This window comes from Euprymna scolopes, chromosome 6, assembly GCF_053919585.1.
Source record: "Euprymna scolopes isolate OS-2025 chromosome 6, ASM5391958v1, whole genome shotgun sequence".
In the NCBI taxonomy this organism is placed as follows: Eukaryota; Metazoa; Mollusca; class Cephalopoda; order Sepiida; family Sepiolidae; genus Euprymna; species Euprymna scolopes.
The window spans coordinates 131,256,247-131,274,842 of record NC_136487.1 but is presented as its reverse complement, the minus strand read 5'-3'; the positions used below and the strand labels follow the sequence as shown (position 1 = coordinate 131,274,842).

At 32.9% G+C, this 18,596-nt stretch overlaps 1 pseudogene; it reads left to right on the top strand.

Annotated features, from left to right (window-relative positions):
* The first annotated feature begins 2,167 nt into the window (after window positions 1-2,167).
* Window positions 2,168-2,332, top strand: LOC145278570 (U2 spliceosomal RNA; annotated as a pseudogene).
* Window positions 2,333-18,596: the final 16,264 nt, after the last annotated feature.

Genomic DNA, 18,596 nt, shown 5'->3' with positions numbered 1-18,596 from the left:
TTTCAATAAAAATTCTTAATAAGTCTTGGTTTCGGTTTCGATTGGAGCTGATAACGCTCAAGTTATCTACATTTTTTAATGAAAAAATTAACCCAGAATAATTCCTACGTTTTGGTTTCAATTTCCCTGAAAGCTGACGGAATTCAGTTATGTGTGTGTATGTGTATTTTGTTTCTTCATTAGTTTTAGTTTCGGTTTCCATTCAAACTGATGCACTCAAGTCATATGAATATATATTTTATTTTGAAATCACAATTTTATAATATATAAGAATCTATTGAAAATTGACTCTATAAAAATATGTACGAAATCTGCATAAATAAATGTATTTACGCGTATTTTACGACAGGGTTACGCCGGGTGTCCATGCTAACTTAGATCAATACATTGGCAATTTGAAAAAAAAGAGTTTCAATTATATTAGGGCGTCTCTATTTATGCTGAACATTCAAAGAATGACGACAGAAATATATTAAATATAAATGAGTCCGCTGTGGAATTACTGCAGGCCTCGTTAGTTTTTACGTTATTTCTCAATCGTGCGGAAATTTCTAATAAAATACAATACTTGTAACTTTGCAATACGGGATATCGCCGCCTAAACCTGTTGACTCTCCTTTTACTATCTAAAACCGTAAAATTTTGTAAGGAACCGTTTTCTTAGTATATAGGGTGTGCCAATAAAATGTATGCATTCTTAAAATTATCTCAACTTGCTACATGAATACGCTATGTCACATTCCCAAGAGATTTTAGGAATAAAGAAAGGCACTTCCAGCAGGATGGAGCACTTCCCCACTATCATCATGACGTAAGAGAATATCTTGCTAGTCACCTGCGAAACAGAAAGTAAGGGCGAAGAGGGCGTATCGAGGACTATCCATGCTCACTGGATTTGATTATCCCCATGGATTTTTTCTCTTTTTGGGGGCGACGTAAGGGGGAATATATGAACACAGGTTTCACACCACAAAACGATCTACAAAGAATCAGCTGAAGGCAATCATCGAAAGAAGATCTGTCACTGTAACAACTGAACTGATTAATGTTTTCGATTAAATCAGTGAGCGCTGTCAACTGTTCATGGACCACAATGACCAAGATTTTAAACATTTTCGATAATTAGCTGATTGCTATATTTGTTCACGGTATTTTGATGTATGAAACTGTTCTTTCTTATTTTTTTTTTTGCGTTATGGTCATTTAAAGAGTGTATATATTTTGGGGGACATCCTTTATATCAACTTATCGCAAGAAAACTTGTAAATAAACAGAAACACATAACATTTGATACTGGATGGATCTGTTGGCCCCTGCTTTTGGCAATCTCCAAAAATACCGTTAGGGCTTACAACATGGCCGCCAGAAGAGTCACGTGATCCGGTTGATCCAAAACATGAATCGTGCAAATGGAAAACGCAGCATTGAAGGCAAACTTTGACAAACAATCACAATTTGTTTGTATTTATTTTTTTGTTGATATAATGTTGTTATAAAATACTTTTTATAAACACTGTTTTAACTAAAAACAACCTAAGATTGTTTCTCAAAGTTTGCCTATTTTTATAACAACAGTATATCAACAAAAAATTAAATACAAACACATTGTGATTGTTTGTCAAAGTCCGCCTTCAAGGCTGCGTTTTCCATTTGCACGATTCATGTTTTGGATCAACCGGATCACGTGACTCTTCTGGCGGCCATGTTGTAAGCCCTAACGGTATTTTTGGAGATTACCCTGCTTTTATATCTCGTTGAACTTTTTCCGTCCGTTTTTAGTCGCGTGCAAGCGATTCTATAAGTCACTCCGTCGGTCGGTCGGCTTGTCGGTCGATCGTTCTGTCGGTCTGTCCGTAACACTTTTGTGCTTGACCTTTTTGGTTAAGATCAAAGGTTAATTGATGCTGTTCTTAGCTTTTTAAGCTTTTCTTGCCCTTTTGGCCAAGATCAAAGTGTAGTAGCTGCTCCGGCAGATACTGCAAGCAAAGACCATATGTGGCAGCAACCCTACATATAAGACCTTAGTCAATGTAGGGGAAACCCTTCATACCAATTGTCACTATCCAGCTCCCCTACTCCCCGGGGCGTTGGTCCCCATTTCCTCTTCACTCCTCACATTAAAATTCGGCTTTGTGTCTAATTTGCTCGATGGGGGAACAAAAAAAAAAACTTTTCTTGGCCTTTTTGCCAAGATCAAAGTGTAGTATCTGTTCCGACAGATACTGCAAGCTAGGACTAGCTATGACTAGCAAAGACCAGATGTGGGGGAAACCCCACATGCCTGACCTTTAACCAGCTCCCATTTCCCACCTCTCGGGAGCTGGTACCCCTTTTCCCTTCCCCCTCCCTTCACTCCTCACATTAAAAATTGGCCTTGTGCCTAATTTGCTCGATGGGGAGCAAATAAATACCATCTGTTCTTACTACATGCTGTACTTATGTTTGTAACTTTGTGATATAAACTGCGGGATCACTTTACTCTATTAATTTAATGTAAAATGATCACCCACTTTACAACCAGTCAGTCTCAAAGCCATTTAAGTCATTCTCCAGATCATTCAAGTTGTTTTTGAAGGATTCCAGTTCTTTTTCAATCATTCAAGTGATTCTTAAAGTCATTAAATTCCTCCTTAACTTCATTAAAGTCATTCTAAGTCATTTACTTTTTAGTTAAGTCATTTCAGCCCATTTTCCGGCCATTGTAGTTTATCTTTAAGAATTTCATATCAATCCTACACGCATTCATTCATTACACGAGAGCACGCGACAAATGGCTATCGGCCTTGTTCTCATTTTGTTCACTGCGCAGTCGTTACTAATTCTTAAAATATACCTTTTTTCTACTCTTATTTTACCAACTAAATATTAAATACCATAGTGTAACATTTTCCTGTACAAAATAACCCATTATTTTAAGGAAACATATCACAAACTTAAACTTACTTCATTGAATACAAGTCGAACCAAATGTTGTAGCTCGTTGTTACGCTTCTAACTTTGATAATTTTGCCCTGTCACTTTCATTCCTGATAGAACCTATTTTTACTGTTTGTTCTGTTCTTAATAATACGCTGTAATAATCCACAGAGGAACAACTAAGACTTGTCCTTGTTCATTACAATTCAGTCTACTGCTTTTAGATTTCTTACTTGTTCCCTATATAAAACTACTAGTCTGGGTGTCCGGCATTGCCCGATGGTTTGTAGGTGTGTGTTGAGCAAGAAACATGTGGTATTAGGCAGGCAGGCTGGAACCCGCGACGCAAAGGCGGAAAAGAAAGTGAAAGAAAATCTGACTATCTTACCGCTACGTCATGACGCGACCGGATGTGTAAGCAGTTCGAATTTAACGTAGTCAATCTAAAAGCAAAAGCTGACTTGCAAAAATGGCGTTGCTTTTAAACGTCCCCCGAAAGCAAATTAGACACAAAGTCGTTTTTAATGTTAGGGCGAAACCATCTTCCCCAAAAAAAGGGGTACTCTGGCAGTAACCAAATAAAAAGTAATTGTCTCAGTATGAAGTGTTTCTCTTACATTGACCAAAGACCAATTACAGAACAGATACTACACTGCGGTTGCGTTCCATTAGTTTCGCATTATTTTATACGAAAAAGAGAAACAAACAGCAGAGACGACGGCATGGTGGGGATTTTCTTTAACTCGATCCAAAAGAAGATAGAAATAATGTTCGTTTGTCAATCTGAGATATTACAATCTGGGAAGTATGCGAAAACTTCCCGTGGAATCTAACCGATGCGAGAACTCCCACCCAAAAAAGCCTTTCGTGGACATACAGAACCCCCCCCATTTTGGCCTTTCTATAATAGATAATTTGTTTAAATATAGTGCTGATATAATTATTAAAACTAAAATGGTGGACGCTAAACATCGGTTTTCATGCACTTTTACTGTGTTACTGTATCAAGATTATGATTCTCTTTCTCTTAACAGCTCATTGAATACGCTAATTATGTTTTCTTGTATTTAATTCCCATTAAACAAATTCCCACATATATAGATGCCCAAGTATAAGGCTGTTACAAATGCACCCAGCGATAAGATATTAGCATTATTCGTTTTAGCTTTTATCTCGTTGTGTATTAACTTGTAATATACAGGCGAAAACATAAGAAAACAGTCGATACGTTGAGCAGATTATGAGGAATACATACCTCGGAATGCTTTGTCTTCACTAAAAGACATATCTTAAATGATGGCGCAGTAACACAATGCGTGCATGATTTTATAATGATACCATTGAAAAAAAAAATGAATAATTAATGGCGTCATATAAACTTTGTTCGAAAGTGTCCAAGTTGTTGAATATGCTTTAATAGAATATGTATTAAAGTACAGGAAAATTAGCACTTTGTTCATCAACAGATGTTTACATACAATGGCATCATATACAAGTTAGCACGAAAGTAGTTGGAGAGTAGGTTACGGGTTACTAAATCGGATATTTTAAATGTACACCGTGAGCTACAAAAATTCCAAGATATTATCGTATGGAGTGAATTGCCCATTCGCTGTTTAATTATTTTATTTAGTAGCATATAAGTCCTTTTTATTACCCCTTTTCTAGGTTATTTAACGTCGAATCTATGAGATTTGGAATAAGTTTTGATCCCTCAATTTTTTATAACTTCAATATTCATAATGTAACGTTTAATTATTATTTTACGGCATACCAACCCTTTTTATATCGAAGAATCCCGTAAGTTAATAAATATAATTATAGAGTTAATGTTCTATCAATTTGTATATATTATAAAGTTGCGATTTCCAAAAAAAAATACAAAAATATATCCATATGACTTGGGTGCATCAGCTTTAATCGAAACCGAAAACAAAACTTATGAAAAAAATATATTTGAAAAAATATATATATTAAGTTTCTACAGATATAATCGAAACCGAAATTAAACTTATGAAGAATTCTTGATGAATTATTGTTATAAAAAATACATTACTGGGGTCCATAAGCTATAATCGAAACCCAAAAATTAACAGATGAAGTATTCTTGATAAAATTATGTATAAAAAAATAGATGACTTAAATGCCATCTCACCTGTCTGTTTAAATGTATGTATGTATGTATGTATGTATGTATGTATGTATGTATGTATGTGTGTATGTATGTATGTATGCATGTATGTATGTCTACCTATGACTTCCGACAAAAGCGACGGATTTTCACTTGATCGATATCGTTTTCGAACTCAAACCTTCGGACGACAATTATCGAAAAATTGGTTGGTGCACTTTTCTACCGGGAGGGCTTCCTTTTTTCGCCGATATTTTCGAATGTCATCGTCTTCTTTCCGATTAACTAGCTTAATTTAAACACTTGTCAATTCCGGTTTGGCGATGGGCGGAACAGCAAAGACGTCACATTGTTTTCACGTTCTTTTCCTCCTTTGCGGTACGGATTCGAGCCTGTCTGCCTTCTATCACTTTTTTTTCTCAACACACACGTCCAAACGCCCAGTGAACGCTAGGCACCCAGGCTGGACAGATATAATCCAAGTCGAAACTTATGAAGAATTCTTAGTAAAATTATTTATTACAAGAAATGGAAGTCCGTAACAATTAAACGACTTGGATGTAAGCGCGACACAGAAAATAAATAAATAAATAACACGCTATCGTATTAATATATAGATAATCCTTTGGTTCCAAATATTATATAGAGCATCACATCTGAGCTGCGTTTATCCAGTTCTCCCACGCATCCTCTTCCAGCAGACAGAAACATTTAGAACATTTACTTTTTGATGCCATTTAAGGGAAGGGTAAATCATATAATCACATAAATATTCATATTTCCTCATCTTGCAACATGTTCATAGACCGGATACGTTGCATCGGATAATTACAAACAACTCATATAACAGGCCCGTTTTCTTCAAATGAATAGGAGACTTAAAAATTTGATATTTTAGCCTGACTTAATAAAAAGACAACTCATATAGCTTAGGGCCAAATGTATCTATTTTATCGTTATTTCCATATCAAGCGCTCGTCTAATCTCCAACCTATGGTTCCCTCTCACCAAACATTCACTAGAAACACTCGTTTGACTGTAAACACTATCAATAATTTCCCCCACTCTTTTTCTGTGCTTAAACCTAAATGTAGTTCTTTCTAGGAACTGCATACCCGTGGAACTCTCTTTCGTTTACCTGCTTTCCAGTTGACTACAATATGGCCAATGTAAACAAGTTCTTGATGAGCCATTTCCCTTAAGTAATCCAATTTACCAAATTTATACTTCTAACGATTACTATGATATTGTCCTTTTCACCACGGTACACTCTTTTAACCCTCATCCTCCAGTGGCCTCTAGGCCTTATCAAGTAGTGATTCTGTTGTAAAAAAAGAGAGCATGGTATGTGTTGTGCCGATCCAACATTGTTGTTCGATAGAGTAAGCGCTGCAACAAAAAAAATGTTATTCAAAAATAAAACTCCAGTTTTAAAACACATAACTGTTTAAATTTTAAAGATTATTACTTCTCGTTTTCCTGAGTTCAATGAACTTGCTAAATTGAATCTTACATTACACTGGCAAAATATGAAAGACCAGTCCAATCAGATACCAATACCTTTTTGTTCCTTACGACCACTGCAAACCAACTGACGCCTTAAACATCCAATTTGCACTACTTATCTCTAATCAAAGGGCCGGCACTGACTGCCTCTTCTTGCATCTTTTCGAATTCCTTCCTCTTTTACAGAAAATCTGTGATATTAGCAGTTGTCGGTCGTCACAATTCAACAACATAAAAACTGATTACTAAAGATATTACTGGATATATTATCTTGATAGTGGCCAATGAAAGGGGAGATTAGCTGAAACTCATATAGAAACAATTTATCAAATTACTTGATTACAGAATGATTTCACGTGGAATGGAGTATTTATTTTATTTTAAACAATGAAAACATCTCTTTCGTGGTCCAACTTTACCAAGAAATACTTTAAATATCCTGTGCCTTAGCTTTTAATTTAACCAAGCAAATATCACGTGAAATATACGCTATTTGTATTGATGTGAAATGCATGTTTACAAAAATATTGCAATTCTTCCACAGCTAACATAACAGGCTCAAATCTAACTTATATACATAAACTACCAAATCATCCTGAAAATAATATTAGCAAGCGAAATTTACTATTTTTGGTGACATAACACTTTATACCGAGAATGAATGTAATGGAAACGTGTTACCAAGTTTTCTCTATCAGAATTATCCTATAGAGCTGCCTTATTTTTAGATTACGTTCCTTCATGTCTTAGTAGACCAAGCGTAACACGAAACATATTTGAATTAAAAATATATATCGACTTTTATATAAAAGGAAATGTATGTTCGTGTGTCCGCGCGAGTTCGTTTCCTGTGGGCTCGAAAACTGTGGGTCTGATTTTTACAGAAAGTTCACACGAAGGATATTTATATGCCTGCCAATTTTCTTAGATAGGTACGAGAATCGAAAATCGAAATAATCCGATAAAAGATGAACAGGCAGTGTTGAGCAAAGTTTACAGATTACAGCTTAACATCACAAGTGCATTTGAGAACATTTTTACACCAAAAGTATGATATATAACGTCAGGTATGATATATAACGTCAGGAGGAGGTTTGTTGATAGGACCAGGGATGTGTTACAAAAAAATTTAGACTTGTTTGAAGCAAAATTGCACAAGGGCACTTGGCTTTTTTCAGTTCTGACTTTAATTCAAGCAATTATTGCCGCAAAGCAGTAAAGCAAGACATAAAAAAATCAACAGTAAGTTCCTTGATGTGACAGTTTGAGTCAGATATATGTTCCAGATACATTAAGTTGATTTTACGAAAGTTAACAGTCAGGTTAATGTTTCTTTACATGTGGGTAATCATTAACCGTATCAAAAAGATTGTATTGATTGGATATATATTTCTTTTTGTCCAGACTGAATTCTATTTGCAAGTGAATGAGCCTAAAAAATAATTGGGAAATAAAACATAGAAGACACGTACTGACAGTGTTCGATGCAAACACGATAATTTTCTATATTATTGATTGCCCGAATAGTTTGAGTTATCATAAGCGACAAATTGCAACAGGTATCAGTTTTTATACAGTGGGTTTGAGAGTGGGAGACCGTAGTTAATTACAGTATACATTATAATAGTTTACTGTCTAATATTGTATTCATTTGATCGCATAGGTCTCTCGTCATACAGATATATTTAAATATTCTTTCCATCATTGAATTACTATGGACAGGGGAACAAAGGGTTCTAATAAGTTACTTGAATATGGAATAGATAGAACACTTACATTTTCTGAAACGGCAGTAATTAAAATGAATGACTCTCATCTTATGGAGGATCTTGTTTTGACAAGCTTCTGGGCTTGAGCTTAACTCCCGATATGAAATGGAACACATATATCAAATCCATTGCCAAGGTCGCTGGAAAAATGGTAGGATGCTTCTGCCGGTCCTGTAGATATCTCACTCCTCATGCAATTCTCTACTTATATAAAAGCCAGATACGGCCAATGATGTAGTAGTGTTTCCACCCCTGGGCAGGAGCTGCTAGAAGCAGCTTATCGTAACCTTACAGAGTTCAAAATAGACTTCGTAGCTTAGTGGGGGATGCATTTTTCTCTTCCCTGCAACCTCTTTCCCAGAGAAGAGACGTTGTGAGCCTGTCTATATTTTATCGTTATTTCAATGGTAAGTGCTCGTTATTTCAATGGTAAGTGCTCGTTATTTCAATGGTAAGTGCTCGTCGCCAAACTTTCACGAAAAACACCCGTCTAGCCCAAACCACCAACAATAATTCCCCACAATCTTTATCTGTGCCTAAACCTAAATTTATATTCCATGAACAAAGCTTCTTTCTTAGAAGTGCACGCATGTAGAACTCTCTTCTGTTTGACAGCTTTCCAGCTTACTATCTTATTATTTTCAAGTCCAACGTAAACAATGTCTTGATGAATCGTCTTCCTAAGTAATCCAATTTACAAAATTTCGAATAATTATGTTTACTACGCTATAATCATATTGGCTAATGCATACTTGTTAACTCTTTTTCTTGAGTGGCCTCCGGGCCTTGATAAGTGGTGATGCCTGTGTAAAAAAAAGACCTGATTCTAGCATAAATTATCAGCAACGGAAATGTAAATCTAACTTGAGATAGGTTTTATAACCGCATATCTAATTGCGATCTCCTGTTACCCTAGGAAGATATACTCTCGTTGCAGAGGTTACGTCGGAGGAAAGCCAACGTTCTATGACCGTATTACTCCTCCCTACAACAGCCTGTCAGTGAAGGTCCTGATTATGACTACCATATCAAGGTTTATACTCACCTTATAAGGCTGCTAGTGCACTAGTTTTATGTTTAGCCAATATACTTGATTAATTACTATTTGATAGCTATACTTTTATTTCAATATAGAAGCTATGAGAACTAATGACAGCTATACACATGCATAGCTACGTTTTTGTTAATTATAAGTATATACAAGATATATTGTTTACATTTATACGGAGATCCTTATTTATTGCCTTCCCAAAATGCAGACTAAGACCTGAGATCGATGTTTAGTAAGAGTAACATGCAGTCCGTCTAAAAATCACTATTCGAAAACAAAGATTACCTCAGTATAAAATGATTTCTCCATCACTGATTCAAGATAAGAATAGGAATATAAATTGCAGCATCAGAACAGATGCTACACTATGATTCAATTCAAACGGATGACATTTTAACTCTTCCAATGGAAAACAAAACACACACAATTATCAAACTTAATAGGATCCAAATCGCAACGGATAAAGGCGTTGATCAATCATTCCTTTCTATCTGAAAATATGTACTTAATGATTATACTCAAGATCAGTGTAAAAATAAGAGATACGTCTTTAATGTATGGCTTAAGTAGACTCCCCAAAAAGTGGCACTCTGTCTGGTGACACAAATAAAATTGCCACAATTTATAAGCATTTGTTGTTCGCTGAAATATAAATAAAAAATAGGATGTATTGTATCAGGGCTGGTGCTACTCTTAGCTATTTGCATGGAATACGCATGCCCGATAGCAAGGTGTATTTTCAATTGGAGTACTAATTTCCTTTCCTCGCTATTTCATATGAATAGCGTTTTAAACTGTTTTTTTTTTGTTTATATTGAATAGCCGGGTAGAACATATTTTAATCCTTGTATGGTTACTAACCTAGATGAAGAAAAACAGAATCGAATACTAGTTTTTCTCTGCTAATGTTTATAACCGTTCTGAATTTACAAAATTGTTCAATTGTTTTTGGTTTTTTTTTTTAAATAATCGTATTCCCAATACATACTGCTTAATCGCGTTGACACACCGGTTCTCGTATGATCACCGAAGTTAAGCAGCGTTGAGCCTGTTTAGTACCAGATGGGTGACCATTTGGGAATTCAAGACGCGTTATGTGCTCTGCGCTTATCTCGGCATTCGTTTCCAGTTGTCCGGTACATACACTTCACTTACCACTGGTATTTAACAATGTTTACTCGGGAGGGATATGGTTGAAGAATGCGCACCTCGTGCCACCACAATTCCATGTGCAGGCAACCTTTTGTGGGTGTCAAAGACTGAAGAAGCCTTTGTGATTCCGAATATTAATTCAGATGATTTTTGTATCCACAGTTCACAATCTAGAGAATAACTATAATATTTATGTAATAATGCTCGGTAATAAATGTATCTATCTATCTATCTATCTATCTATATATATATATATATATATATATATATATATATATATATATATATATATATATACAAACATTTCACTACGTATCATGACACGATTAAATCGAAGCTTTTGTACACTTATAACACTCAGGTCTATAAACATACTTCGTGATCTTTACTAAATAACCAACTAAACACATTTCGATTTAGTAACAGAAAAAAATATTAAAGAAATAATCGGACATCGTGATTAACTGTAGGCTAAGCAAGTTTTCATACAATTAGTAATTTGCATAACTTTCACTAAAACTTAATTGCTTTCTTTTCGTTTTCTTATTATCAAGAACACTTCAATATCAATAATTTGTCATGAATAAAACAAATGTTTTAATATATTTTAAATCCTTACAATGTAAAAAAAATTAGTCCATACTACTTGTTTACCGTCAGATTTAATTGTTACTAAATATATATTCAGTTGACAAGAACAATATTCTAATCATGATATATTTTTTCTAACTTGAATAGCTCATTTTGAAATATGTGGTTGGCCTGTTCTTAAGTAGAAATCGACTCATCAATATTGTACTAATTTCTCATCGAATGATTGCAAGGGTTCATACATTAGATCTATTGTTTTTTTTTCAGCTATTATAAAGTCGCTAGTCATTATAGCTCCAAAAACCCTTTACACTGTTGAATCTATTCTATATCTCTAGAAATATACATTCAGATGTGTTGTTATATTTTGTAAATCATTTTTTACATATGAATAACCACTTATCAAAGCCCGTAGATCACTCGAGGATAAGAGTTAATGGATATACATAAGTCAATGGTATTATAGCGTAGTAAACATAAGTAGTGGAAATTTTGTAATTTGAATTACTTAGGAGGCGGTTCAACAAAGAACTTTTTTTACGTTGGACTTGAAGACAAGCAAATTGTAGTCAGAGAGAAAGCAGGATAACCGAAGAGAGTTCCACAGATGTGCAGTTTTAAGAACGAAGCTGTGTTCATGGAGTCTATGTTTAGGTTTAGGCACAGATAAAGAGTGTGGGAAATTGTTGATAATGGTTTTGGCTAGACGAGTGTTTGCGTGAAAGTTTGTCGAGAGGGTACTATAGATTGAAGCTCAGATGACCACTTGCCATGAAAATAACGATAAAGCAGAGACAGAACCGCAACGTCTCTTCTGTGAGAAAGACGTTGCAGGGAAGAGAAAAGGACATCCACTATGAGGCTACGAAGGCTATTTTGAACTCTTTCAAGGCAAGATTAGATCTTTCTAGCAGGTAACAGTATTCCATCCTTGGGTATACCTGACTTTTTATTGGTAGAGGATTGCATCAGGAGTGAGGTAACTACTGGAGCAGTAGAAGGATCCTACCATTTTCCCACCGACCTTGGCAACGAATTTGATATATGTGTTCCATTTCAGATCAGGAGTAAAGGTCAAGCCCAGAAACTTGTCAAAAACATGGAGTCTCATCAAGACGAGAGCGATTCATTTCAATTAATGCCAGAAGGGGATCAGAGCAGTGATGATGTAAAGATAGAAACTTGGTTTGGATGCATTAAAAGTAACCAGCCACCTCTTTTTTCATTGTACCACGTGCTTATGATTAGAGAAGAGAGAAAGTGTTAGAAATAACTTGGTAATGTACGGTCTTAGATGTGTTGCCATAGATAAGAGTGTCGTCAGCATAATTTTCAACGAATGATCTCTGTCTCATTCCAAAGTTATTGATTAGGTACAGAAATATATATGTAATTACATTATACTCATATTTACTTTCTCTCTAGAACCGCTTCCTCACAAAATGGTGTTGCTATTTTCGGTCTTCTTCTATATTATTATGACACACGTTTGTCAGATTTGTTTTCTATATTTCTGGTTTTCTTTCTTCTATCTCGTTCGAATCGTTGGAAAATTCGGTTTTTATTCTTTTAACAATTCTCTGTTGTAATTCTTCATTGTAATACAGCTTCCTATTCCAGTAGCTTATTTCTATGATTTACAGGCTTGTTGGACTCTGTTACTGCCACGTGTTTTATTTCTATCTTCACATTGTGATAATAATCGGTCGTTCTTGTTAGCTCCAAACAAATTCATTCTTTATCTATGATGTCTATAAAAAAAAGAACACGCAGGTAGCGGGGATCAGAATATCTGATTCTATAGAACAGCTGTGGGAGGCGATATCGTACGCACAAGATAAGAGATACACGTATCATTACACATGTATTTTACTCCAAATATTGTACAGATAAACGTGGTGATCATGTATGCATTAAAATATACAAATGAAACATAAAAACGAAAAGTTTTGCACATAGAAATAAACAAATGGAAAACGTATATGCTGCGTTATTTCTCTGCATTTAATTACATGTTTTAAAAACAATTGTGCGTAGTCCATTTCGGAATCCTACTTCTTTTTGTATGCATAAGTGAAGGTTGTTTTATTTGTAATATTTGTACCTCTATATATGTATACACACATATCCATCTAATATTGCATAAAAAGGAACATTTGAAGTATATGAGTTTCTTTTCTATCGACTCCTAAACGGTTGGATCGATTTCTTTTTCCTTAATTGTTTGTATACAAATTATTTCATGTGTCTGGCAGTATTTTTCGATAGTTTTTTTTATCGGAATGTCTTCGATAAGTATCGATAATAGATAATCGAAAACGTCCGATGAAAGAATAAACAGGCGATATCGATTAAAGTTAAAACCTTTTAAACGTAATATCACGAGTGCATTTGAGAATTTTTATTACTGAACAAGCAGAAAACACCGACCTATGAAATCGACAGTAGGCACTTTGATATGATAGGGTCGCCTTTGAAATGAATGTGTCCGTGTATAGCTCAATGAAAATATTATACTTGATTATTGTTTTCATTTTATACTTTAATTAAACTCGATTATATACATTTAAATTTATAAAATCTACAGTTGATTCACTACGCTGTCAAGTAACCTATAATGTCTTGTGAGTTGAATCACTGTCGGAAGGCATGTGAAGCTCCCTCCAGTTACTGCTCGGTGAGTTTCCAGCTAGAGCAGGCAATTAATAGATTTGATTGAAAGTGCGCGATTTCACCAATTTTGAGGACAATAAAATAGTGGAAGGTTACACATTCGTTGTTACTTATATAATCCCAGGCAACGTTGAGTCTCCCTGCTAGTGTTTCATAACCCAGCACTCTAATATTATAAACGTACCATTCGTGAAGTATAACAACGAATTAAATTAGCTGGCATTGCTAATGTTGGCCCATAGATTCGTAAACTTTAAAACTCAGATTTTTTATCGACTTTTTAACTGACTTTTAATCGCATTTTATATACTTTTAACCTCCCATCACTTGATACAATTTATTGTCTATTTTACATTTCACTTTTCTACTTTTCATTTGCGCTACAATCTACTTACATTTAATCAAATCTATGAATCCCACCTGTAGATTCAACGAGTCAAATCGAAAGCGCTATTGATAACTATTGATTTGTATTTGTATTTTCCATTTTGATATTAAAGAAAATTTTTTTAAATTTTAAATTTTATTTTGAAATAAAAAATACAATTTTGATATAAAACAAAGCTTTCTGAGCATGCTAATTCAGATATTAAATGTTATACTTCCATTCATGAATTAAAATATAATTATAGAATTCCATTTTCAAAAAATAAGTTTTACAGAAAATCGAATAAAAAATATCATCAAACCAAGTATCTCCATTGTTTTTAATAATGGCTGATTGAATAAAAATGATGCTATATATATATATATATATATATATATATATATATATATTGATAGATAGATAGATAGATATTTACATATAATTTCTGTAGAAATATATTTTCTTATTATATATCAATACTTATATAAGAACCTCAGTATGATTACAGAGCACTATATAGAAAAAAAGACACAAGTTTATGATCCAAAATTCATGATGTTGCCTTTCTTATAATTTAGTCCTTTGAATCAGTCGATTTATACAATTCTTGACAGTTATTAATTTATGAATCTTCTACCAAAATGTTCTATTTAACAATTAGTAAAGTTATTAATTCTAAGTTATGTATACATACTATGAAAATAATATAAAAAACCATAAACTATTATATATATATATGTTTTATATACGAAAATAATCTAAGCTAATATATATATATATATATATATATATATATATATATATTAACATACAAACATATATATAATATTTTATGGTTTGCTGATATTATTTTCATAAGTATGTGTACATAACTAAGAATTAATAAATTTACTAATTATAAAATAGAATATTTTGGGAAGAAGATTCATAAATGAATTAAAATTGTTAGTACAAACAGTTGGGTTTAATGACTTTGTTTGATAAAATTCAATATGGCGTAATGGAAAATATAAAGGTAATTGCAGCGTCTATTCCAATTTTCGGATGTTCTCTATGTCAAATCACATTTCAATTCCTTTGACGGATTGATTGTTGCGATTTCTTCTGATGAGTAAAGGCAAAATGGATTCACTAATTGATATAATAATTAAGTGATTGATTTTGCGCTACGAAACAGATACTGTCAACAATTGTATAAATCGACTGATTTAAAGGAATAAATTAAAAATGGTAAACATCCTGAACTTCGGAATATAATTTTTTGTCATTTATTATTATATATAGATAGTTCCCTAAAAATAGTGGATACAAACATATCGATATCAAATATAAGCAACAAAACACCAACAACTATAATAAAATTAAAAACAGAAGAAAAAGAACTATAATTTGGTATACAATCAAATGTTAAAAACAAAACTTGGCAAGAAATATCTAGACCTTATTGAAAAACACATTCCCGCAACCAACCCCTTACACAAAATCTTCAATAAAAATACCTTGAAGTTATCTTACAGTTGTTGCGAAAATTTAGAGATGATAATTAAGGCACATAATAACAAAATACTAAATGAAAACAATGTAAACAACAACAAAATAAACAATAAAAAAGTAGACACCATGACAGAAATAAAACCAACACTAGTAGAAATAATAATAATAATAATAATAATAATAATAATAATAATAATAATAATAATAATAATAATAATAATAATAATAATAATAATAATAATAATAACAAACCAACCCCGGACAAGAACAACCATACCATAAATAAACATACTAATAACGAACAAGTTAAATGCAATTGTAGACACCGCACACTTTGCCCAGTCCAAAATAAATGTCTAACAAAAAGCGTAGTTTATCAAGCAACAATATTTGCGAAAGAAAACCCGAATAACCAGAAATATTACATAAGCATGACTTCCTTAGATTTCAAAACCCGATACTATGACCACAAAAGCACATTCAAAAATAAAAAAAAACACCGTATAAAAACAACACTAGCGAATAAATACTGGGAACTCAAAGAAAGCGGACATTCGCCGGTAGTCGAATGGAAAATAATGAGACAAGCTACCACATGCAGACATTTAGACGACCCATGTAAATTATGCCTCCATGAAAAATTTGCTATCCTGTACTTTAAAGAACCTCAAAATCTACTAAACTGTAGGCGGGGAATAGCAAACAACTGTGTTCACAAAATAACACTTACTCTAGGATAGCGATAAAAATAGCTTTAAAACTAACAATAACAATAGAAAACAAACAAATAAATAAATTAAATAAACATGAATATACATAAACGATCACACACATATATGTATATATATATATGTATATATGTATATATATGTGCATTATTGTGTACACATAGGTATATTTATATGTATAAAAAAAGGAGAACGGCCACCTAAAACCACTAACCTAGTTCTAAAACAGATCCTTTGTTTGATAAAATGCATGCCCATTGGCTGATAGGAAGGGGTGCGGTGGATACTAGAAAGCTTATTGGCCAACTAAAAATCCTCAACATATATAAAAACAAGAAGCAACGACAGAATTCGCGCATAAGCCTGACGAATCCTGTAGTTGCATGAAACGCAGAATATTCAGTGTAGCTTAATCGCCATATATATTTTATAAATTACTAACTAGCTCTACCTACGTATTGAGCACTTTTGAAGTAAATACTTAAAGTTTACGCATAAATCTATACTTTCGTATAAAAAATTTATGTGAATAAATCAAGTAGTTATATATATATATATATATATATATATATATATATATATATATATATATATATATAGTGGAAATGGTAATGATTAAAAAATTAAGAAAGTGGCCAATACTGTTGTAGAGCAAATATACGTTTTATTTTTTATTACCGTATCTTTCTGTTAAGTTACATTATTGTTTCAGCTACCCGGCTTTTTTTTTGGGGGGGGGTCGTCTGTAGTTTCCTCGGACTTTTACAGATATATATATATATATATATATATATATATATATATATATATATATATATATATATATATACTTCTATTAATTTCTTTTTGGTGTATTAATATTTATATTAAAATCCGTTTTTCTATTTATCATTAAGAAAATAAAACTTGTAAACGGGTTGTGCAATTGCATTCATCAGCTAATTTGCATATTATTTTAAACATTACTATTTATTAATTCCCTATTGTTTTTTCCCCGATTTTCTCTTCAATTTACTATTACGTGCAATTTTATTCATGCAGATATTTTACATGATTTATATTTGCTTAATATTTGGATAAAATGTTATCGTAAACACAAATCTCTTTTTATATATATTATGTATGCGTATGTATATTTGTTTAAATATATTAACTAACAAACTTCGCCATGGATTTTTAGTCTACAAACATGAAACTTTATATATAGGGTATTCGAACCGATGTAAAACGTTATGTTTGGGTTTAGCCGGGGAAAATCGATGCAAAAGCTGGAAAATTAAAAAAATTGAGTCTGCCAAGTGAAAGTTGAACGACGACATTACGAATATTCATGCGTAATATAATAGCTACTGAGTCATGTTTAAATTTTTAGCTTGGCAACAAATATGGCTTCATAGCTTAGGCATTTACGTCAAAAGAAAAAGTAAACAATAAGCTAATCGACAGGGTCTCGAATCTCGGCTGTGGCACACGCGTTATTCTTTTTAAACTTTTAAAATCATTACTAAAATTTGTATTAAAATATTAATAAATACAATATAATAAAATAATAATTACGAAATATGTATTAATCAAAATATCATATTTAAGCGCATTTTTGACCGGACAATTCCAGGCTACCTGCTAATATATATATATATATATATATATATATATATATATATATATATATATATATATATATATATATATACGAGAAGAGAGATCTAACGACTGTTGGGGATTGAATGACGATCAAGAAATTCTGTACCTCTCTATAAATTGCCCATTTTTAATAAAATCGATTGATTGCCTGCTCGACTTATGGACCAAAAGGAAGGTTTACATGCCTCTCCACAGTAAGAGTTCAGAATAGAATTGAGCCAAGATCGCTCTGTAAATATTCTGTCGCTTTTATAAAATTATCTGTAATGAATCGTCCTAATTAAAATTTGAAATGGAAAATTCAAGCATTATGGGGAATTGTGTTTTGAATGAAATCATTCAGTTCGAACTCGCCTCTTGTTTTATCAAAGAATCAACTTGTGATTTTATGTCATTATTTTTACGTAACGGAAAATGTATAAGTATTATGATTTAATTGTGCTCTATTAAAAAGCATTCCCTTCAAACGCGCCCCGGCGCAAGAAAACAAAAACAGAAAAAACAAAAAAACTACAGTTGATTTTATAGGCTTGTCTTTTATAGTTTGGGAGCGCTAAATGTTCTCAAATGCACT